The sequence below is a fragment of the Bos grunniens genome, chromosome 27, assembly GCF_055505025.1.
Source record: "Bos grunniens cultivar Pamir isolate PY7600 chromosome 27, Bosgru_T2T1.0, whole genome shotgun sequence".
Lineage (NCBI taxonomy): Eukaryota > Metazoa > Chordata > Mammalia > Artiodactyla > Bovidae > Bos > Bos grunniens.
The window spans coordinates 27,009,113-27,033,781 of NC_141191.1; the positions used below are offsets into that span (position 1 = coordinate 27,009,113).

Below are 24,669 nucleotides of genomic sequence, written 5' to 3' on the forward strand. Positions count from 1 at the left end.
GAGAGACAGGCCAAATTTGCTTACAGGGTGCTGCTCCCCTCTGGTGCCCACCTTCCCAGGCCCACCCAGGATCTATGACCCCGGAACCCCCCAGGGAATGGGCATGGGTGGCAGCCTTCCAGTATCGATTAATCATCAGATTTGCCATGAACTGGGGAGCAAGGGCCAGCCCGGTGGGGAGACCCATGGCTTGAGGCCACGGTGGGAGAGGTGGCCAAGGAGAGAGCCAGAACCCAAGAGGGGTGGACCTCAGTGCTAGGATTTGTCTCAGCAGGTCTTGGGCAATGGAAAAGCATTTTGTATATGTAAAGGACCACCCAGACTTAAGGGGTGCTATTCTATAACTGGTATAACTTTCCATTCAAAAACCACACTTGTTTAGTATCCGTGCAACAGGTAATACAGCAAAGAAAGCCTGAGCTCTGGGTGTGCCCCGCCTCTGTGGCTGACGCATGTGTGACACCAGGGAAGTATCAAAGCCCCCCCTTTCAGAGCCTGACCTGTCCCTCTGTGAAGTCCCAGGACAACAGGGTCTTTGATGAACAGACGGTGACAACATAAAACGTCTGGCCTGTAGCAGAGAGTCAGCTGAGTCTGCGGTCCCCTCTCCCTGATGAAGACACAAGGTACTTGTTCCACATAGAAACGGAACTTCCTAATATTGGAAAACAAGACTGACCCCAGAGAAGGCATCACTAGTAAGTGATTTTCACAGCATCTTTTCTCTCCTTCAAGACCATGCAAAGAGGGACTATTTATTTCAGCATGGTTCAGACACCAGCAGGAATTGCTCACAAAAAGTGGGGTCTAGGGATTTTTTCCATATGTGGGGTGCTTTTGTTTACTATCCTGTCTCAATGGACTCCGCCCAACAGGAACCTCCAGGTGTGTGTTGAAAGGGCAGAAGGAGCTTGCCAGGGAAGCCCAGCGTACTGGGAGCCTCAGTGCCAGGCTTTGTGTGTCGGCTGGAAGGCTTTCCCGGGCGATTAATGACCACAGCAGACAACCCCACTGGCCCAGGAAGGAGGAGGAGTGGCTGGGTACGGAGGGAACACTGCTCTCACGTCCCCTGAACACAGCCAGCGTGCCCATGGCTTCTCACATGTCCCCTGGCCTGGGCTGCTCCCTAGGCTCCAGGCGGCTGGCCTGGGAGCTGAGAAGCCTCTTTGTGAAATCATCCACACCCTAGAGGCCCAGGCAGGTGTTTGTCACATGTGGGGATGGGAGTGTGCGGAGGTGGCATGGGTTTATTATTTCAAGATCAATCTGATTGGCTTCCCTCTATGCCCTGACCTGCTTCAGTTGTGCTAACGACACCACCTCATGGACAGACCTACTCACTACAGATGACGTGGGTTTTTTTTTTTTTTTTCCCCTGTCAGTGTTCTCTGGGAAAATGAACTCTTCTCCAGACATCCACAGCAACTGTCTAGGCCTGTGGGAATATGAGGGAAGTTGGGAACTCCAGGAACTTCAGCACCAGCATTTCTATATTGTCAGGAAGCTTCCTGTGGTGGTCAGGGACCACAGAGGACAACCCAAGGGAGAAAAAAGAAAGAGCCCAGGGAAGAGCAGCCCAGGAAAAATATCCACAGGGAGTGTGAGTAGATGAGACCCACGGTCCCAGAGATTATGCATATAGATAGAGAGAGAGCGAGAGAGAGGGGGGCTTCCCAGGTGACTCAGGGGTAAGGAATCCGCCTGCCAACGCAGGAGACATGGGTTTGATCCCTGAGTCAGGAAGATCCCCTGGAGAAGGAAGTGGCAACCCACTCCAGTACTCTTGCCTGGAAAATCCCATGGGCGGAGGAGCCTGGTGGGCTGCAGTCCATGGGGTCGCTAAGAGTCGGACACGACTGAGCAACTTCACTTTCACTTTCCACTTTCATGCATTGGAGAAGGAAATGGAAACTCACTCCAGTGTTCTTGCCTGGAGAATCCCGGGGACAGGGGAGCCTGGTGGGCTGCCATCTATGGGGTCGCACAGAGTCAGACATGACTGAAGTGACTTAGCTTAGCAGCAGGCCTTGTAACTAATGTGAGGGAAGAGAATATGTTGGTATCCTCATCTGATGAGTGAGGTTGGTCTCAATGATCCTGATGTTTCCTTTCAGGGTCAGCAATCTCTAATGCTCAATGAAAACAACTATAAAAAGTTTGAATTAACTTTAGCAATCCTAACTGAGTTGTTAAAACAATGACACAGAGAATCCCAAACAGTGGAAGACCAAAAAAAAAAATTTGCGTTTGATTCAGAAATGCAGATGGACCATTCTTTGTGTCGTATTGATTGTTTTGCGGAGAACTAAGCAGGTCCTGGGAAATGAATAATTCATCTTAATAGTAGTTTGCATTCTATGACCACTAGTGGGGTCAGCCGAGGATGGAGTGTGTGCTTGAGAGATACGGATCCATTCACTGGTTTGACAATTATCTATTGAGAGTCTGCACCCAGCCCTCACCCTGGGAGAATGGATATATTCTGCCCTGCATCCATGCATGCTAAGCTGTTTCAGTTGTGTCCAACTCTTTGTGACCCTATGGACTGTAGCCCGCCAGTCTCCTCTGTCCATAGGATTCTCCAGGCAGGAATACTGGGGTTGATTGCCATGCCCTCCTCCAGAGAATCTTCCTCACCCAGGGATCGGACCCATGTCTCTTATGTCTCCTGTGTTGACAGGCAGATTCTTTACCACTAGCACCACCTGGGAAACCCATTCTGCTCATGTGGGCATCCTAAAATGCAGATCCCAATTTAGTAGGCCTGGGGTGGAGCCCAGCATTTTTAAAAGGCTCCCAAGGGAAATCAGACACATGTGTGCAGTAAGACAGGTATCTTATAAGATTTTCTGTTGGTTGTTGGAGAAGGGATCCAGATCTTAAAGGCAGTGCAGTTCAAAGGTTGGGGACAGTCCAAATGTTAGAAAGGAAGGCATAGCTCTCAGAGGACGAGGATCAGACCGTCTGAGAATAGAATGCTGCTGTCATTAAAATGTTTGTGGATAATTGAGAATTAACAGGGGAAAGGGAGGGAGGGTAAAGGAGTTCTCCAGGCAACAGGACACGGGCATTGTGATGTCAGCATGGCTATTAACATGCATCGATGGTTCTGAAACACAGAGACTCTCATCTCAAGGCTCTGGCCTTTCTATTTTTCGAACTGAGGTTTGCCTTTGACTTAATGGAACAATTTTCTTCTGGTACCACAACAGCCATTTCATTCCAAGATGGATTGCAATGTGAACGGATCTTTTTCCATTTCGTGTCCCAAACCGCAGCACAATTAGTTTCTAAATAAATGCCAGCGGCTTCTGGGGGAGGCTCTGATTTCGAGGCTGGAATAACAGTGGGCAGCCACAGAGCCGGTCCATGCTGGCTGGTCCCTACCAGGGCTAAGAGGTCCTGACGCCCCCATTCTACTTACATACGCTGGATTTCCTAAGAAGCATCCACTCTGATGAGCCCTTATTGAATATTTGGGTTGCAAAGTGGTTTTGGGGACAGTAAGAAGATGGAGTTTGTTTGGAAAGTCAACATATGTTTTAAGGTAAACACAGATCACCTCTGCCAAAAACTGTTGTGTCTGCTTCCCAGAACTCCTGATCCTGTGTCTTGACAGACTCCGATTGCATGGGGAGATGACTCCCACCGTGCCCCATGCTCTGATGTGAGAGAGGACAGATGTTAGGGATTGAAACGTGTCCCCAGCCTTCCAAATTCATGTCAAAGTCCTAACCCCATCCCTAGTATGTGACCTTGTTTAGAAATAGGGTCATTGCAGATGTAATAAGATGAGAGATCATACTGGAGGAGTGCTCAGTCGCTCAGTTGTGTCCAACTCTTTGTGACCCCATGGACTGTAGCCTGCCAGGCTCATCCGTCCATGGAATTTCCCAGGCAAGAATACTGGAGTGGGTTTCCACTTTCTCCTCCATCATAGTGGAGGAGGGTGAACCCTAATCTATATGAGTGATGTCCTTACAAAGGGGGAAATCTGTGAAGATGGAGGCACAGACTGAGCTGATGCTTCTATTGGCTTGGCCAAAAAGTTTGTTTGGGTTTCTATTACAACAAAAACCTGAACAAACTTTTTGGTCAACTCAATACAAACCACGGAGAAGGCAATGGCACCCCACTCCAGTACTCGTGCCTAGAAAATCCCATGGGTAGAGGAGCCTGGTAAGCTGCAGTCCATGGGGTCACTAAGAGTTGGACACAACTGAGCAACTTCACTTTCACTTTTCACTTTCCACTTTCATGCATTGGAGAAGGAAATGGCAACCCACTCCAGTGTTCTTGCTTGGAGAATTCCAGGGACTGGGGAGCCTGGTGGGCTGCCATCTATGGGGTCGCACAGAGTCGGACACAACTGAAGTAACTTAGCAGCAGCAGCAATACAAACCAAGGTGGCCAGCAGACACCAGTAACCCGGGAAGAGACACGAACACACGTGTCCTTGCAGACCTCAGCAGAATCCAACCCTGCCCACACCTTGACCTCTGGCTTCTAGTCTCTGGAAATGTGAAACAATATGCTTCTGTTGTTTAAGCCTCTTGGTTTGTGGACTGTCTCAGAGCAGCCCTAGGATACTAATACAATAGACTGAAATAGAGTTAGGCACCCATAATATTAAAATTTTTTCTGTATATGTCCTTGGAAAAATCATTTAATCTCTATAAAAAGTGAAAGTTGGAGCAAGTGGTTAATGAAATTCCTTGCATTCTGTGAAGGTGAAGCCTTCTGTGATTCTCAGAGATTCTAATGTATTGATCAACCAGGGATCATTTTGTCAATCACACCGGCCAAGTGAGGGCTGAGAAACAACACCCACATCCACAGGAGGCTGAGGACAGGTGGAAGAGATGGAGTTCAAACTACTAGGTAACCAGGCAGAACCTTAACCCTGTGTGGCCTCAGATGCTGAACAGAGACTGGACCCTGCCTCGGAGGGCTGGGCCCCAGGAGCAGAGGGTAGTCTTGGCTGGTGGTATCCCCCAGGCTCCTCCTCCTGCAGGCAGCGTGGTCTAGAAGCAGCAGGTAGGAGTCAGGCTGAGACCGCTGGCCTGAGTTTCCATCTCCCCCGGGTAAGCAGTTAGCAATGAAAGGTAAAGGAGGACCGATTCACTAGCCGTGGCAGGCAGATCAAGTGACTGTTCTGGAATATTTGTTGAAGGAGACCCTTAGTAAGTTGACGGGTAGGAGCCCAGAGTCATCGTAACTTGGGTATGAAAGGAAATGTGACTTCACATTGCGGTCACTGGTAGGTGGCATGTGGGCATTAGGGTGACATGTCCTGTGAATAGGACAGAGCAGGGGCCAGTCCACATTGCTCATTAGTGATTTCCCTAGTCAGGGCCCTGCACCTTGTAAACCATCAATTCATTACATGAAAGAAGGACGATGAAGTAGGAATTTGTTCCAGGAATGCGGGAAACAATTAGCCAATTTAGTCATTAGGGCCATGTTACCCTTCTAGACTCAACTTTAATTAGCTGCTTATTTGAATTAAGTAATTAATCACTACATTGATTCTATTTAGTGCATGTTGACAAAGGATAATGTGTATGACCACAAAGGTTAGCTTAGCAATTCGAGAATTTGAGTCGGAGAGGCAGAGTTAAGCATTCCCATATTATCAGTCACCAAATCTCAACCAGCTCTCTGATATGTGTAAAGTTTTGTGCTGGATGCTTGTAATCAATGTTCAGGGTCATGTAGAAAGTGGCCAATAATTATTCTTCAATTGTGCAGTAAGCAGAACCCCCATGCTCCCTAAACAGCTTTTGTTTTCTCTCTCTGTTTTTCTACCTGTGGTTTTTTTCTTCCAGAAATGCCCCGTCTTACAAAATCATTCCTCAAGGCTTCTTTCTCCAATGACTTTATCTACCTATCACCTCTGGATCTGCTGAGTAGGAGTACTTCCTCCTTTGCATACCCATCACTCATCACCAGTGTCTTCTGGAATTCATATGCAATCTTGTATTCTAGTTCACCACCATTTGCCTCATCTCTTTTACTAAATTAGATGTTCCCTGGTGTGGTGGATTGAATAGTATCTACCCTCCAGAATTTCTGTCCATCTGAAACCTCAGAATGTGAACTGATTTGCCAAGAGGGTCTTTGCAGATATAATTCATTTAGGATCTCGTGATGAGATTATGCTGGCTTTAAAGGAAGGCCCTAAATCCAATGACCGGTGTCTTTATAAGAGAAAGGAGAGGGAGATAAAGGTCACAGCAAGACACAGAGCAAAGATGACCTGCGAAGACCGAGGCAGAGATCAGCCACAAGCCAGGAGCCAGTGGAAGCTGAAGTCTTCAAAGGCAAGGAGGACTCAACCTTCCCTTGGACTTTTGTAGTAAAGTTGCTGATACCTTCCTTCCAGACTTCTGGTCTCCAGCACTGTGAGAGAAGAAATTTCTATTGTTTGAAACCACCACGTTTGTGGTCATTTGCTATGGCAGCCCAGGGAATTAATATACCTGAGTATAAGGTGATGATGCAAAGGCAATTCATTTGCATGATGGGTACCATGTTATTATTCTGAGTCACAAGTGAAAGTGAAAGGTGCTCAGTCATGTCCAACTCTTTGTGACCCCATGAATTATACAGTCCATGGAATTCTCCAGGGCAGAATGCTAGAGTGGGTAGCTATTCCCTTCTCCAGGGGATCTTCCCAACCCAGGGATCGAACCCAGGTCTCCCGCATTGCTGGCGGATCCTTTACCAGCTGAACCACAAGGGAAGCCCATTATTAGTCACAAACCATGGGCAAATCACTATTTCAAATGGTGTTGATAATAAATTATTACATCAACTGCTCTAGACTTCTGTAGCAATGCTTTCCCCGCTGAGGCCCCTCAAGAATAGGAAAAAACAAAAGTCGAGCAAGATTTCAGACCAGCACCTCAGCACAGGGCTATTCCTTTGACATCTTGCCTCAGTGTCATTTCCTGGCCTTGCGAGTTATTTAATGCTTACATGGTGATATCTGATCTTTCCTTCTATTGTTTCCCAGTGGCCACCAGAGCTCTCTCATTCAAACACAAGCTGGTGTGAAACCAAAGAGAAGACAATAACACCGCAGGGCACCACACAGCTGTGCTTTCTAGTATTTGCCCAAATGGCTTCCTAGGATAACAGTGATCACTAAAGCACTCTGTTTTGAGTAAGCAACCTCTATTTTAACCATAGATGGCTCTGAGCATTGTGGCCCTCTAAATGATTCTAGAATACACATCCGTTCTCAGCCTCGGCATCCCAGTGTAGGAGTGTGCACTCACCAGCACGGATTACTGGTGTTTTTTTGGCAAGGCCAAGGCAGTTGCTCTGAGGGTGGGCTGGGAATGCAGCCACGATGCATTTATAAAGCAGACCTCTGCGCTTAAGGGAGAGAGTAACATGTATTGCTTCCTGGAAAACTGGACTCCATAGCTGAATCTGGGTCTATTGCCCAGTGCCTTGCTGTCCTTGGTCTGGAGGGAAGCAGTGTGCCCCATCATGGGCATTATCAGATCTTTGGTGGTCTTTATTTTTAAAAAATCCTATGCTTTGCGGTTTGAGAAGAGAGCAGAAATCGTCTATCCCTTTAAATGAATCATCTCAGACACGTGGCTCTGCAGCAATGCATCCATACTCATGTGTGTAGTGTGCCTGGTTCCATCTCCACCCACCTATCTCCTCTTGACCTCTTACAGCAGAGCGACTCAGGAGAAAGGAAGAGGCTGATGAAGGAACCAGCTCTCGCATATCAAGTCGCTGCAGCCTCTTGAGTGTCTACTGCCACAAAGAGAAGCTAAGGCAAAAAGGACAAGTCTGGGTGAAGGAAAGCAACCCCAGCTGAGTAGGGGAATCATTCTAAAACCCAGCCCTGTCTATGTTATCTTGGGGGTGGGGGTGGGGATCGGCACTCAGTTGCAGGGGCAGACGGAAGTCCAAGGGGACTCCCCAATTTGGTGCTCACTCAAGGGAACACCCTTGAGTCAGTCAGTGCTTCCTGCCCCTCCAGGGGCCATATCATAAGTGGTATGTCTCACTGGGTGGTAAGATTCATGCCAATTGATGAAATCACCACCCAGAGTTGTTAAAAGACTATTGATGTCAAGCTGTCAGTGGCCACATTCCCATTGTCCAATCCAATTAAAATTAGCCTTTAGTCTCACACATGGAAACTCAAAGAATGTCCACAGGAGTAGTTCTCATTGTATGACTCACTCACAAGCAGTGGTCTCTGAGGGCTCTGCCGATGACCACAGACTGATTTCTCATAGGACAGGGAGACTGGCTCATCCTTCTGTATCTTCAAAAGCTTTCTTACTCCAGGATCGTCCCCACGGACATGTACATCTGACTTGACACAGCTCATCTTCAAAACAAAAACAAACAAATGTTCCCTTGACCTACATTCCCACACAACCGTGGTACATGGCTCCATTTCTCCTTAGAGTGCCTGTGTACATGTGTGCTAAGTCACTTCAGTTGCGTCCGACTCTTTTCGACCCCATGGGCTGTAACCCACCAGGCTCTTCTGTCCATGGGATTGTCCAGGCAAGGATACTGGGATGAGTTGTCATGCCCTCCTCCTAGGGGATCTTCTTCACCCAGGGACTGAACGCTCATCTCTTATGTCTCCCACATTGGCAGGCAGGCTCTTTACCGCTAGCGCCACCCGGAAAGCCCCTCTCCTTAGAGTAAATCTCCTCAAGCATCGTGAGTTATCACTGTCTCTATCTTCTCAGCCTCCATTCTCTCCCAACTCTTTATTCTCAGTTCTATCAGAGGGGAACCACTGACTCCACTTACTGAATCCAGAGACCGGTTAGTTCTCCGTTTCATCTTACAAAACTTGTGAGCAGTATCGTCACGGTTGACCCCTCCCACTTTCTTAAAACTTTCTTCCCTAGGGTCCTAGGAGACCATGTTTTCTTAGTTTTCATCCTACCTACCATACTGTTTCTTTTTTTTTTTTTTTTTCATTCTCATCTGCCCAACATCTTAATGTTAGATTCCCCTGGGATGAAATCTTCAGAGTTTCTCTTGTCTTCCCTTCCTTTTCTTTCTCTTCTCTTCCCTTTGTTCTTCTCCTCTCCCATCTCTGCACCCCTGCTCTCCACCCTTTCTCCAGGTAATCTCTTTCAGTCTCATATCACCTACATATTCATGGCTCCCAACTCTGTCTTTCCAGCCCTCATCTTTCCTCTAAGGAAGCTGTCTCCGTGACATCTCTGCTTGGATGTCTTATAGACACCTCAAATTGCATGTCTTGGCATCCCTCCAAAGCCTATTTCTCCCCCAGGATTCTTGTGTGAGGCAAATGACTCCATCATCTACCCAGTTGGCTCGGGTTAAAATTTAAGAATTGTTTATCTTTTATTCCTTTTTCCCCCCAGTTGTTATCTCATAGTCCTATTAGCTCTAACTTCAGAATATATCCCAGAATCTAATCACCTCACCACATCCTTTGCTACAGCCTCATCCGTCATCATCTCCTGCCTAGCCCACAGCAATAACTCCTCTCTTTCTGTGTCCAACTTCCCCTACTGTACTGCCTTCTCTACCTAACAGGCCAAATAACCTCTGAAGAGTGTAAATCTGCTACTTTGCCCTCTTGCTTAAATCTTGTTAATGGTATCTAAATACATAACAGAGTAAAATTTAGGCTGCTTGCCATGGTCATAATCTGAGCCCCATCTACATGGTCTGACCTGGTCCTCCTTGCCTCCCTTCTCATCCTGTTAGGCTCAGTTACACTGGCCTTCTTTCTAGACCTCAGACACCCCTCGCTTGTTCCTGCACCAGTGTCTTTGCATTTGCTGTTCCTCCTGCCAGAAATGCTTTTCCCCCTGACCTCGGTATAATTAACCCTGCACCTTTCAATTCTCAGCTTTATTGTCACCTCCTAAGAGAGAACTTCCCCAACTTCCGTTTAAAGCAGCTTCCAAACCTCTTCAATCTCTATTTCATTACACTATTTTCCTGCATGTTGATGAACACTCTTTTCTTGAAATGATCGTTTTATTGATTTATAGCTTATTTTTGTCTTTATTGATTTTTGTCTTCCTACACTGGATTATATAACAGCAATCTTGTCTGTCTTGTTCACTGTTAATTCCCTAACTTATACTAAAGCAGAGCTCATATGTTCAATAAATATTTGTTGTGTAAGGAAATGCTCAATAAATTCTCTAGTGTGTTTCTGATTCTGGTTTGAAGCAACATGGCTTCTAAATCTGGCAGCACGGAAGAATTACCTAGACATATTTTTAATAATTCAGACTCTTGGGCCCCATCCCAGGATCTATTGATGTGCCACTGAGAGTGTCCTGATCTTTCCATTCACTCTGATGAAAAGTCTTGAATTGGCAAAGGCAAGATCAGGGGGTTAAGATTCAGGCTAATGTAATTTGTGTTAAGCGGTCATATGAGTCCTTTGTTCCACTGGAGTAAAAAACCTTTAGAAACCACTAGATTGCAGTTGCGGGTGGGGTGGAGAGAGATGAGAAGTTGGACTCTGTGGTGTGGGTCTATCTGGCTGTTGAGAGCAGAGGTCCAGTTTTACCGCTTTGGGAGCTGAGTGATTCTGTGAATTCCCAGGATACCTCTTCATTCAGGGAAAACCCTTTACTTTACATGTCCTTTACATGTCCTTCAGCTTCATGATCGAGAATCTGCTATTCAATATAGTAGCCACGATTTAAATTGGAATGAATAAAAATTAAGGTATTTGGATCAAATTTATTAATTAAGATCAGACAGAATGAAGAATTCCATTCTTCAGTCTCGCTGGCCGCATTCTAAGCACTCACTCTCGGCCTGGGCTAGAGCCTACAGCTGTGACAGTGCGTTTCCATCAGTGTAGAAAGTTCTTTGGGTCAGGGCTGGTCTGGAAAATGCGCTCCTGGGACATTTAGGGCATCCACCTGCTGTTGTGATTGCTTTAAATGCCACCCTTGTCAGTCATACACAGAATTAAGCTATATCCTGGTTAAGGGATGGGTCTCGTGAGGTCTGGGAATTGCAGTTAAGCAGGTGAGAAGCTGATGAAAGCAGTTTATAAAAACACATGCCGGCAGACTGGCCCACACACAGAGGAGATGCACATTTTCACAGAAATACCTTTGTTGCTTCCAAGCACATGGAGAAAGCACATCTCTGAGACAGGGAGGACACTTTCCGTAGCTTGTTCTTGAACTCTGAGTCCAAGGTCACTCATGGGAATATCAGCAGGATTTGTCAGCTAACTGTTTCTTAGGCTTACATGTTATATCCCCAGTGAGAGGCTCAGCCAGCCGCTCTAAGGCAGGGGAAATTATTTACACTTATCTCCTCCTCGGCATTTCACATAGAGATGATAAACATTAGCACTTAGTCTAACTCGTACTATAATGAGCTCTGTACATGCCTCTTTTTGTTTGCTCATGAGGTTCTCAAGGGCAAGGATTATATCTTATTCCCTTCTCTGCAGCAACTGACACTGTATGATGCATAATTGTTTCTATACAAATATTCACTAGATTGGCTAGATAGGTGACTGGATGGATGGATGGATGGATGGTTGGACTCTGAGCCACCCTGATGGAAGAGTCCACATGGTAATTTTACCACATGGTAAAAGAATGGTAATTCTGTGATATTACCATTTCTAACACATCATTTCTCTTCTCAGGACTTCAGAGGAATTCAGTATTATTCTCTCTTCTGAAGATGAAGAGACACAATCTTGTAAGTCAACAGTGAGTAGATGAATGAGGGGAAGCTTTTCCAGCGTCATCAGAGCATCCTCATGGAACTTCATGGGAAAAGCCATTTCCTTTTCTTCTCTCTCTCTCTATGACAGAAAGCTCAGCTAGGGGAGGAACAGATTTAGCTCAAAAGGGAAACAGGCACGTAGGGCGCTTTGATAAGAAATTGCACATGTACCTTGCGAGGCGTTCACGTTCCCAGAGCACCTTGGGTTACTCTTTCAAGAACTCAATTTTGAGAGCTTATTATAGCTTTCAGAATCTTTTATCCCCCACATCTTGTCTCAGAGAAAGAGGAGAGTGAGATTGCATGTTGCGTAGCAATGAGGCACACGAGATCACAAAACCAGGCAAAAGCCAGCTCTGAGCCACCCGGCATAGGAGACAAGCTTGTCAGGACCACATTCCTTGTCTCCCTGCTGCTCATGACCATGAGGGTGAAAGAGCAATGGGAACTGCAACACTGCTTATTGAAGACGACATGAGTAGACTGGTCCCCCCTTCTAATACACTTTTGCATGTTAAATTATCAATTCTATAAGTATTGCTTGCTTTTCTTTTTTTGTAATTCTTTTCTGGCTATAAAAATAACCCACATTCATTATAGAAATATAGGAAGGTATAAAGAAAGCTAAAAATACTTGTAACCCTCCTATCCTGAGTTTCTGCTGCATATATTTTAGTGTGTTTCCTTCTTATCCTTTTCCTATACATATACAATATAAATAGGTATGGTTATATCTTTCTTTGAATAATGAGAATCATGGTCACACTTTGCTATTAGATTTTTATATTTGACAATGTATTATTATGAGTATATCTCCATGCCATTCAACATTTTTCAAAGCAGTCATATATAGGTAAAAAAAAACTTTGGGGAGAAGGGGTAGTTAGGGTGTTTGGGATGGACATGTACACACTGTTGTATTTAAAATGGATAACCAGCAAGTACCTACTAAGGAGCACAGGGAATTCTGCTCAATGTTATGTGGCAACCTGGATGGGAGGGGAGTTTGGGGGAGAATGGATACATGTCTCTGTATGGCTGAGTCCCTTTGCTGTTCACCTGAAACTGTCACAACATTGTTTATTTGCTATATCCAATAGAAAATAAAAAGTTGAAAAAAATCCTTCACCCCTCCTGCAAGATGTATAGGCTGTAAGTAAAGTATTATTTCGGAGAAGGCAGTGGCACCCCACTCCAGTACTCTTGCCTGGAATATCCCATGGATGGAGGAGCCTGGTAGGCTGTAGTCCATGGGGTCACTAAGAGTCGGGTACGACTGAGCGACTTCACTTTCACTTTTCACTTTCATGCATTGGAGAAGGAAATGGCAACCCACTCCAGTGTTCTTGCCTGGAGAATCCCAGGGATGGCGGAGCCTGATGGGTTGCCATCTATGGGGTCGCACAGAGTCAGACACGACTGAAGTGACTTAGCAGCAGCAGCAGCAAAGTATTATTTAGAGGAAATGTTATGGTTTCAAATTATTATATTAAGAAAGAAGAAAGGCTAAAAATTCATGAGTTAAACATTAATTTAAAAAGTCAAGAGGAGTAGCGTCATGAACGCAGGAATGTTTCAGATCTGCCTGTTGTATCTTTTTTCATTCTGTACTTTGGACTCTTTGATCCTTATATTTTAGATGTGTCTCTTCTAAAAGAGCATTTAACTAGATATTTTAAATCTAGTCTGACATCTTTGACTTTTAACTGAGGCATTTAGTCTATTTTCATTTCAATGTAATCACTGAAATGTTTTATCTAGATCAATTTTGTGTTTTGTAATTATCCTACTTTCTCTATAGCTCTCTCTTTTTTTTTTTTTTTTGCCTCCTTTGGACTCATCTCTTCATTTTTCTCTAGTACTTTGAAAATAATATATCTAATTCTTTTCTCCTAAAGCTTATCCTAGAACATTAATAAGCAAACTTATCATATTCTAAATGTAATTAATGTTTCCCTCCTTCCATACATTACGAAAATTTTAAAACACCTTAATCCTATTACCCCTTCCAATTTACATACTCTTGTTGCTGCGTATTTTATTTCTATCTTTTACTCACAGAAGTTTATTGTCGTTGTTTTCTGCAGTGTTCTTTGGATTTATCCCTATATTTGCCACTTTCTGGGCCTATTATGCCATCTTTCATCTCGGTCTTTCCACTGAGGTTATTTCCTCTGCCTCAGCCAAGCCTTTAGAATTTCCTTTAATCACAGTTTATTTTTCCTTACCTCAAAATGTTTTTACTTGACTCTTATTTTTGAAAGATATCTTCACTGCACATATACTTTTGGCTTAGTGGTTGTTTTCTCTCAGCATATTAAAAATATTTTCCCAGTATCATCTAGCTTCTCTGATGGCTCTTATGAAATCAGTTGCAAATGTGTCATTTCTTTGTAAGTAACCTATCTATCTTCTTTGCCTGATTTTTAGGTCCTCTCTGGCTTTAGTGTTCTGAGGTTTTATTATTGTATATATGAGCATTTCTTTCTCTTTTTTCTTCTTTTAAAAATACTGCTGGGTTCCTCGGGATGCCTGTATCTGAGGACTGGAGTCTTTCGTCAATTCTGATTACTTCTTTTTATCTCTTTGGAGTGTGTAAAAAGTAAACTGCTGGTCTGCCTTCCGGTTTTCTTATTCTTTCTTCAGCTATGCTAATCTTCTCTTAAACCACCCATTGAGGCTTACAAAAAATGTTTAGTTATAACATTGTTCATTTCTAGAAGTTCTAGTTGGATCTTTTCTCACATCTGCTTGATAGCTTTTATATATTTTTTGTTCCTCACTTATAGGACATGTAGTGGTCTGAATTGTGTCCCCTCAAAATTCGTATACTGAGATCCTAAATGCCAGTACCTCAGCATGTGACTGTATTTGGAGACAGGGCTTTTAAAGAGGTAATTAAAGTTACAGGAGGCCATTGGGATGGGTCCTAATCCAATATGACTTTTATGAAGAGATATGGTGTCCTTTTAAGAAGAGATTAAGACACAGGACAGACATACACAAAGGAAAGACACCGTGAGGACAAAGAGAGAAGACAGCCGTCTGCAAACCACCCAGAGACACCGCAGAAAGAGCCACCCCAGTCAGTACCTTGATCTTGGACTTACAGCCTCCAGAACCGTGAGAAAGTAAATCTCCATTCTTTAAGCCACACAGTCTGTGGAACATAGTTATGGCGGCACTAGCAAATTCACACCGACCCCTATGGCTTCTGTTTCCTTTGAGTCAAGTTCTGAATACCTGTTTTATATTGCTTGGCTGATAAATCAATATCTGAAACTTTTACAAGCTGTATCTCTGGTCTGTTTTTTCAGCTGTATTATGCTTCAGTTCAGTTCAGTGCAGTTGCTCAATCGTGTCTGACTCTTTGCAACCCCATGAACCGCAGCATGCCAGGCCTCCCTGTCCATCACCAACTCCTGAAGTTCACCCAAACTCATGTCCATTGAGTCAGTGATGCCATCTAACCATCTCATCCTCTGTCGTCCCCTTCTCCTCCTGCCTTCAATCTTTCGCAACATCAGAGTATTTTCAAATGAATCAGCTCTTCGCATCAGGTGGCCAAAATATTGGAGTTTCAGCTTCAACATCAGTCCCTCCAATGAACACCTAGGACTGATCTCCTTTAGGATGGACTGGTTGGATCTCCTTGCAGTCCAAGGGATTCTCAAGAGTCTTCTCCAACACCACAGTTCAAAAGCATCAATTCTTCGGCAGTCAGCTTTCCTTATAGTCCAACTCTCACATCCATACATGATTACTGGAAAAACCATAGCCTTGACTAGATGGACATTTGTGGACAAAGTAATGTCTCTGCCTTTTAATATGCTGTCTAGGTTGGTCATAACTTTCCTTTCAAGCAGCAAGCGTCTTTTAATTTCATGGCTGCAATCACCATCTGCAGTGATTTTGGAGCCCCCCAAAATTAAGTCAGTCACTTTTTCCACTGTTTCCCCATCTATTTGCCATGAAGTGATAGGACTGGATGCCGTGATCTTAGTTTTCTGAATGTTGAGCTTTAAGCCAACTTTTTCACTCTCCTCTTTCACTTTCATGAAGAGGCTTTTTAGTTCCTCTTCACTTTCTGCCATAAGGGTGGTGTCATCTGCATATCTGAGGTTATTGATATTTCTCCCGGCAATCTTGATTCCAGCTTGTGCTTCCTCCAGCCCAGCGTTTCTCATGATGTACTCTGCATAGAAGTTAAATAAGCAGGGTGACAATATACAGCCTTGACGAACTCCTTTTCCTATTTGGAACCAGTCTGTTGTTCCATGTCCTGCTCTAACTGTTGCTTCCTGACCTGCATACAGGTTTCTTAAGAGGCAGGTCAGGTGATCTGGTATTCCCATCTCTTTCAGAATTTTCCACCGTTTATTGTGATCCACACAGTCAAAGGCTTTGGCATAGTCAATAAAGCAGAAATAGATGTTTTTCTGGAACTCTCTATTATGCTTAGGGACCTCCCATCATTGTGAATTTTGTGTGCTGATGAGCTGATCTGTGCTGATGATGTGATCTGTGCTGAAGTGCTCATATTTTTTGAAAGCTTCATATGTGGCAATTCTATGAGACAAATCTGAGAGTATTCACTTTTTCCATAGTTCCATGAGCCCAGGACCACTTCCAACTCAGCAGCTCTCTATATTAATTCTCCACTTGAACTTTTGGGACTACACAGATAACGTGGATTGAGGTTGGAAATTATACAATGGCCTTGTGCTTATGAATAATCAAGGCAGAGATTTTGTTCCTTTACCCAAGTACTGAGGTTAGATAAAGGAAGTTTGCCTTGCTGTCTAGATGGTGGTGGAGAGGGACAGCAAATATCCAATTCATGTCTCTTCACTGTGTGAAGCTCTTCTACCAGATCCCATACTTTGAGAGGTCCTGAGGTCTTTCCTTTTTTGGCCACACAAGCTGTGCAGCATGCAGGACCTTAGTTCCCCAACCAGGGATCAAATCCATGCCCCCAGCCCGGAGGCTCAGAGTCATAACCATCGGATATAGAGGGAAGTCCCTGTAGGCTTCTTCTTCATGTGACCTGACCACTGGAGTTTGACAAACGCCCTTAGGATGAAAGTCAGCTTTAGGGTTGCAAAGATAGTTCCAGAAGGAGAGGTTGTTTTTCGCCCGGAACCTTTGTCTCTTCTCTACAAAGATAAGGCTGGCTCGTGCTGGGAAAATTCAATGCTGCTGTCGCCTCCATCTGCTGCTTTCCTGACCAGCCTCTTATTAAGAGCTGGGTCTAAAGGCAAGCATTTTCTGGAAGTCAGTTCTAGCTTGCCTGGCCATTGTTGTCAAGTCCTGGTCTGTGCACTGACTGTCCTGTGCATGAGCCCTCCTACCTTCCCCCCCAACACACACACAATCACAGAGTGCTTTAGAGATCCTGGATTCTCACCACCACCTCTCCAATCAATTTTTCTCCATTTCCTACCTGTTTCTTTGAAGAAGTCAATAAAAGAGCCATCTGTTTGGGGAGATATCTTGGTGACACTGTCCTCTTTCAGAAAGGGCTAGTAAGAGAGGCTAAATTCAAAGACAAAGTGAAAGTGAAAGTCACTCAGTCACGTCCGACTCTTTGTGAGCCCATGGACTATATACTCCCTGGAATTCTCCAGGCCAGAATACTGGAGCAGGTAGCCTTTCCCTTCTCCAGGGGATCTTCCCAACCCAGGAAGAATCCAGGTCTCCCACATTGCAGGTGGATTCTTTACCAGCTGAGCCACAGAGAAGCCCAAGAATACTGAAGTGGGTAACCTATCCCTTCTCCAGCAGATCTTCCCAACCCAGGAATTGAACTGGGGTCTCCTGCATTACAGGTGGATTCTTTACCAGCTGAGTTTATCAGGAAATTCTAAGACACGACATCCCCAAAACTGTATGAAGACAGGGCTAAGGTTCATGTATCTGCTGCATCCACTCAAGGAGAGCCTGCCAACTCTTATCCCAAGTGGATTTTTTTTTTTTTTTTTTTGGCTGCATTGCACAGCATGAGGGGTCTTAGTTTCCTGATCAGGGATCAAACCTGTGCCCTCTGTGTTGGAACCAGGGAATCTTAACCACTGGACCACCAGGGAAGCCCCCAGAGGGATTTTTTTTTTTTTTAAAGCTTAAGCCAGTGTACGATTTGGGTCTCTAACTGGAAGGCTTTTTGAGTCATCATAACACAAGGTAAGTGACTGAAGAGCGTCTACACACTCACTTGGCACTGCCTTTGATTTCCCCGAGTGCAGAATTGGACTCAGTCTCCAAGCTCTGTCTGGAAGCTCAGGGCATCCAGCATAGGATGACGGAGGCCATTGACACAGAGCAAAAATCTGCCAGAGAGATGCTCTACTTCATCTGACGATTCTCCAGTTGTAGGTAAAACCTCCAGTATGATTTATGACTAGCTCCTTTTTAATGAAAAATGTATTTTATTTCTTAAAAGAATGCATTTTATTAAATAGGTAGTAGGCTGATAGCTATAAACTTCTTCCACATCTTAATGCATTTGTTTTTCATCTTTATTGCTGGTCAGATAGCCATAACCACCTTTCCCTCAGGGATCAAGAAAGGGCTTGCTGTTACACTAGAGGAAATAATTTATGAGTCTTTAAGTGCATGTGACTTATTAATTTGCTCCCTAAATGCTAAAATACCATATTTATGATTAGTTTTTGAGTCTCTTTCTTTGGGGTTAATCTTGTTCGAGGAGCCATAGGAACTGTGTGACCCCAGGACCAAGGGTCCCTCTTACTGGGCTTCATGGTGGACCAATTTGTGCAGGTTAAGGGAAAAAAAAAAGTTCAGACAATGGGCTTATTGACTGCCTTCTGACCTTTCTCATTAGCTGTTGTTGTCAGGCCCCTGTAGAGAGCCTCGGGCAATAACAAGAAAAGCTAAGCACATTTTCAAATTCAAAGTCGGGTCTGCAAAGAGCTGGGGGTGTGGACTTTCCCTGGGCAAGGGCAAGACCTGGCCCTCTCATGTCCTTACCAGCCCTGCCTTGTGCTTTCAACAGGATAAATCAGGCCAATAAACTCTGCTGTTTGATGGAAGGTAAAAGGCATAAAGGTGAATACTATTTAGGAGAGGAAAGATCAGTTAATGCTTGGGAAATGCCTAAGTCAAAAGAATTCTTTTTCTATTCATGAATGTGGTCACTTGGAAATTCAGTTTAAGTTTACTATGAGTCTCATGGGTCTAAAAAGCTTTTCAAGTATTTGCCAACAGATTAACTACTGATATATATGATTTCCAAAATGGTGGAGTAAAATTCTGGAACATACAGGAACTAATATTTATAACCCCCAAACCATCCTGAAGAATATGTGGCACTGATTGAACTAGAGTGGGGCCTCCCTGCTGTCTCAGCAGTAAAGAATCTGCCTGCAATGCAGGAGTCGCAGGTTTGATGCCTGGGTCAGGAATATCCCCTGGAGGAGGGCACAGCAACCCACTCCAGTAGTCTTGCCTGGGGTGTCCCATGAGCAGTGGAGGGAAGCCTGGTGGGCTACAGTCCACGGGGTTGCAAAAGAGTCAAGCAAGACGTGACTGAGCATGCACGCATGAACTAGAGCAGCAACAACAGGGATGCCCACAACCACAGCCGTGCTTGGCACGTGATAAATGTTGACTGAATGTATAATGAAGCATCAACTCTCCAGATCTAAGCAGGACGCTAACGTCTCTGAAAGTAAGTGAAAGAATTCTATAAAACCCAACCTGGGGTGCTATACTTGGAACAATTAAATTCCCAGAGAGGACACAGAGGAAAGAGGAACCATTTTCTGTAGTGATATTCTAAAGTTTCTTATTTCAGAATGGCAGGAGATGCATGGATAACATAGGATGGAATCCTTGAACCAGCCACCTGTGGGTTCTAAGACCTCCCTCCCTCAGCCCCTCTTACTGCAGAAGATAGGAAAGCCCAAAACTTAAAGCAGGTAGATATTCAGATCAGAGAGCCCAGCCCATTTGTACAGAAAACCTAGACAATAATAATTATGAATAAATTTAAAAGCTGTGCTTCATAACCTAAGGATATGATTAAAGCAATGCTCAGAGGAAAATTATCAGGTTTAAGCACTTAGCATTAATAAATAAAAAGTAATCACAATAATGCGTTGATTATTCAACTCAAGATGTCTGAAAAAGAGCCCAAGGTAATTACAGAAAGGAAGGCACAAGGAAAACATAATGCTGAGAGTTGAAATGAATAAATTAAAGAAAAAAAAGATATTTGGCAGAAAAATAAGTGAATCCAAAGCCTAATGCATTTAACTGAAATATATAAACCATTCTCCGTTAGCTATTTTGGAGGGTGGATATCCTACCCTCCAAGAAACTGAGGGTCAAAATACAAATCCATAAAATTAGAGAGGAGAATGAAGAGATAGCACAAAGATGGAGGAAATTTTGAAAAAAAAATGATGTTAAATTATCAGCAGACACATATAAAAACCTAAGGAGTTACTATTAACGTATATGAAGTTGAATAGTTGTCTAGATGCCAGATCCAGATAAATTCACAAGTGGATTATTTTAAATCTTTAAAAGGTAGGTCATTCTAACACTTTAAAACCCTTCCTAGAGTAAGCAAAATACATGCTTCCAATGCCTTTGTATAAAGCCAGTATAACTCTGATGCCAAAATTTAACACTAATGGTATATCACGCAGACACAGAATTCACACATAGCAGATGAGTTCTGCTAATACATCTCATGCAAGAATCTTAAATAAAATATTGATGCATTAGTTAGGATTTTCTTTTTTGCATGACATACTTTCTAATAGCTCCTTGACAAGAGAGGGAAAAATAGCTCTAACAGAAAAGAAAGAATTTAAATATTTCAATGATACAGAAAGTTATTATGGGAAAACTGACTTTTGATCATGACCTTTGACTCCAAGGTCGGTGTTAGAACCAACAGGTGAAAGAATATTAAATCAGAATCGAAAGGGGGACTGCAGGTCGAGATTGCTCACAAACCCAGAATTATGCTCTGCTTTCCCCAATCAGAAGTTTCTTTGGAACAAAGTGAATGTTCTGGTTGGGTAAGTTCTTCCAAGAGGAGGCTGTGAGCCTGTGACCACATTTCCTCTTCCTGTTCTGTGATGGGGCAGCCTGGTGGGTGAGAGCGGTAGGGTGAGTAGAAGGGAGGGAGGGAGACGGGTCCATTCTCCAGAAGAATAAAGATGGAGTTTGTGCAGGGGAAGTGGATTGACAGCAAAAAGACGAGCTGGGACACCCTCAGGAGGCGCGTCCCGAGCAGCATCAGCCATAAGGAAAGGCCGTCGTGGCTGGTGGTTGCTGACAAGACCTTCACTAGTAAGAGATTAGAGCTGAAGTCCTTTAACCAACTCTGTGCAAGCTTAGCCGACTGTGCTCTGTTTAATCCTCTTAGGCAAAAAAGCCCTTCTCACCAGGCCTTGGACAGCGGCTCATGCCAATTCTGGCCTCAAATGCCAGCCAGCTTTGGAAATTAGACCGGTCTTCTGCAAGCCCTGGCGGGGAGTACGAGCGCTGGTTTGTGAGGTGTGGAAAGCCAATCTGCTTATGGCACAAGACTTCCGGATAACCGCAGCCAAGTTCAGAGAGGGAAAAACAGCCTCCAAGGTAACCAGGGTGTAGCCAAGAAAGAACAAGGCTGCCACCCAACCTTGACTCTGCCTCCCCCGGGCTGGCCAGGCCCCTGAGGGGACATAAGGAGACGTGGTCCGGGCACAGGACCTGTGAGACTGGAGACTGAAACTGGCCTTTTGAGAGAACAGGACCAAAGCCAGAAACTCCCAGAGACACTCGAGATGGCTCGTTTTCCCAGAGGGAGGCCCATGTCACCTCCTGAGCCACCGCGAGCTGCTGTTATTGTCACATTTCAGAAATGCATGGAAAGTGAGTCCAGGTCTGAGACAAGATTTTCAGTTGACGGGGTATGTGAAGAACTTCCTCTGAGTAATTTCTTTCCTAACTGGCTAGAAAAAGAAGGAACAGGGCTTCCCTGGTTGTCTAGTGGTTAACTATCTGCTTGCCACTTTGCCAATACAGGGACACAGGTTCAATCCCTGGTCCAGGAAGATTCCACATGCCGTGGAGTAACTAAGCCCGCAGGCCACCACTGCCGAGCCCGTGCTCTGCAACAAGAGATGCCACCAAAATGAGAAGACTGCGCACCAGAATGGAGGCACAGCACAGCCAAAACTCAGTCAATAAATAAATCTTTTAAAAAAAAGAAGGGATAAAGTTCAGCTTTTAATTGGGTTAAGATCTCAAAGTCTGGGTCCGTCTATTTGGTTTAAGTATGCATTTATCACCCAATGTATTTAAGGGTCTTTGTTCTGGACTTGCCACCAGGTACAGTGTAAAGCAGTGTTCCCTCAAATAAATATAATGCCCCAACTGGTATTTAAAATGTGGTGCAGCCCCACTAAGAGGTAAAGGGATGTGCACTGTGAGTGATAGCAATATGCCATCATAGGTTCATCAACTGTAATAAACATCCCATGGAACTGCAGAGCATTGACAGTGAGGAAGGTTCAGGTGTAGGGACAGAGAGCATGGATGAGAACTCTGTATTTTCTGCTCAGTTTTGTTGTGAAGTGAAATCTGCTCTGAAAAATAAAGTCTATTTAAAAAAAATAAAATCAGAAAGTGTGAAAGTGAAGTTGCTCAGTTGTGTTCGACTCTTTGCAACCCCATGGACAGTAGCTTACCAGGCTTCTCCATCCATGGGATTTTCCAGGCAAGAATACTGGAGTGGGTTGCCATTTCCTTCTCCAGGAGATCTTCCTGACCCAGGGATTGAACCCAGATCTCCCTCATTGTAGGCAGACACTTTACCATCTGAGCCACCAGGGAAGCCTGCTAAAATAAAATCAAATAGAAATTAATTTTAATAATATATTTAATGCAACCAAATATTATCATTTTGACAGGCAATTAGTATAAGCATACAAACAAGATTGTTGACATTCTATTTTCATATTAAGTCTTAGCATTCAGCACATCTCAACTCAGAGTAGCCACTTTGAAGTTCTCGGTAGTCTCAGGGGGCTGGTGGCTACCGTGTTAGATGATGAATGTAGAGGGTTGTATCATAAGGTCCCTGGGAGCTTACAAACGGGCACCCTTATCCTGTATTCAGTGCAGTGCAGGGGGTAGGATAGACACACTTACCTGTTTGGACCCCACTGGAAAGAGATGGGAACTTCTCTAGAGTTTGGAACCAGCTACTAGTACTAGGTGGGTTTCACAAAGCTCTCGCCTGTTCTCAAGTTCTAGTTAACTAACAACTTGACTACCCAACCACACCAATCAGAGCTAGTCCCCGATGGCTCCATAAATCAGATTCCACAAGACCAGTTCACATACCTCTTCTTAGTGTATTTGCAAGGTCTCCATTCTGCCCAGATTTAGGGAGACAACGCAAGGCAGGCAAGAATGAAACTGGCCCTCTGATGACCCCTATAGCTTTACTTAGCTTCAGGATTGGTGCGCACTCTTACCCGGGACCAGCACCAGTGGGAAGGACTGGTTCACACACACCACTCTTGCCACTTCTGGAGGGAGGTTTGGCCAGAACCTCCACAGTTTAGGGGTGCAGCTTTTTAAAGCACCCCTGCCTTCACATGCAGCCAGTCCCCTCTCCCCTTCCCCCTCCCCGAGGCAGCTGCAGCCGGCACACCGCAGCCAGTGCTGGCTGGGATGCCTGGTCTGTGTACTCCTCCAGCCTGGCCTCTCTTTATCCTCCAGACCCCTGATACCCGGGCTCTAATCCCTGGCTTACGCCTCAGCTTCTCAAATCCACATCTAGAGCCTTTTGGAGACTCTGGTTCTCTGACCTTAACTTCTCGCTCAGCTCTGCTTTCCTGACGCTGCCCGCAACTCAGCCTGGGCAGAAGTTCCTCTCTGCCACCAGGGCCCCAGGCGTGCTCAGGCGTCCCTGACTCCCTGCCCCCTGCCCTGGCGTTAGAGAGCCATTTGGGTGCAGTGAAGTCCAAGGCTTGACCTGCCGCTGAGGTTCTGGGCAGCCCCTGGTAGAAGGGCCAAGGGTGGGTCTCACAGTCTGGGCCTCGTCCGGCCTTTCTGCTCCCACCATCCTGCTCTATCTCCATGTCCGAGCTACTGTGCTCATTTCAGAGTGCTCAATTTCTACACGGGGCAAATTCTCAAAATTCAGTGCCTAAAATGTGTTGATATTTACTCTCTTGCTCCCTTTCTCTCTCTCAGTATTAATACAGCACAATTACATGCAACACAAGACTTTTTCTTTTTATGGGAGGTGAATACCACATCAGAATAATGCGTGATGACTTCCTTCGCAACTTTGGGTCTCTGCGGAGGCGAGGAATTGAGAGACTAATGTGTGCGATGGCACCCCACTCCAATACTATTGCCTGGAAAATCCCATGGGCAGAGGAGCCTGGTAGGCTGCAGTCCATGGGGTTGCGAAGAGTGGAACACGACTGAGCGACTTCACTTTCACTTTTCACTTTCATGCATTGGAGAAGGAAATGGCAACCCACTCCAGTCCTCTTGCCTGGAGAATCCCAGGAGAGAGCCTGGTGGGCTGCCATCTATGGGGTCGCACAGAGTCGGACACGACTGAAGCGACTTAGCAGCAGTAGCAGCAGCAATGTGTGCACAGGCACGAACCCAATTGTTCAGATAAACCTGTGCTTTGGGCGGGGTGTGGTCTCTGAAGATTTCCTGAGCATGCGCTTTAGGAGAAGCTAAGGAGTTCCACTATTGCCTCCATTCCCTAAAAATCCACTGCCTTTGGTCTCCGTTTTTGCTCAGCTCCAACTAAAGAAACATTCAAAAATAGAAACCTCGAGACATTTCTATTGTTCTGAAATCAGATCACAGAGGCGGAAATGTCCCAGCTGTCCACTAGGGGGAGACTCTAACGCAGCCCAGGAGCCCCGA

The 24,669-nt window shown here is 44.8% G+C and overlaps 1 long non-coding RNA gene across 1 annotated transcript; it reads left to right on the forward strand.

The window, feature by feature from the left end:
* Positions 1–382: 382 nt before the first annotated feature.
* On the forward strand, positions 383–21,973 carry LOC147343677 (uncharacterized). Its single transcript, XR_015155935.1, has 5 exons — positions 383–698; positions 11,666–11,721; positions 17,991–18,120; positions 21,149–21,674; positions 21,790–21,973. It is a non-coding gene; the product is annotated as an uncharacterized LOC147343677 (long non-coding RNA).
* Positions 21,974–24,669: the final 2,696 nt, after the last annotated feature.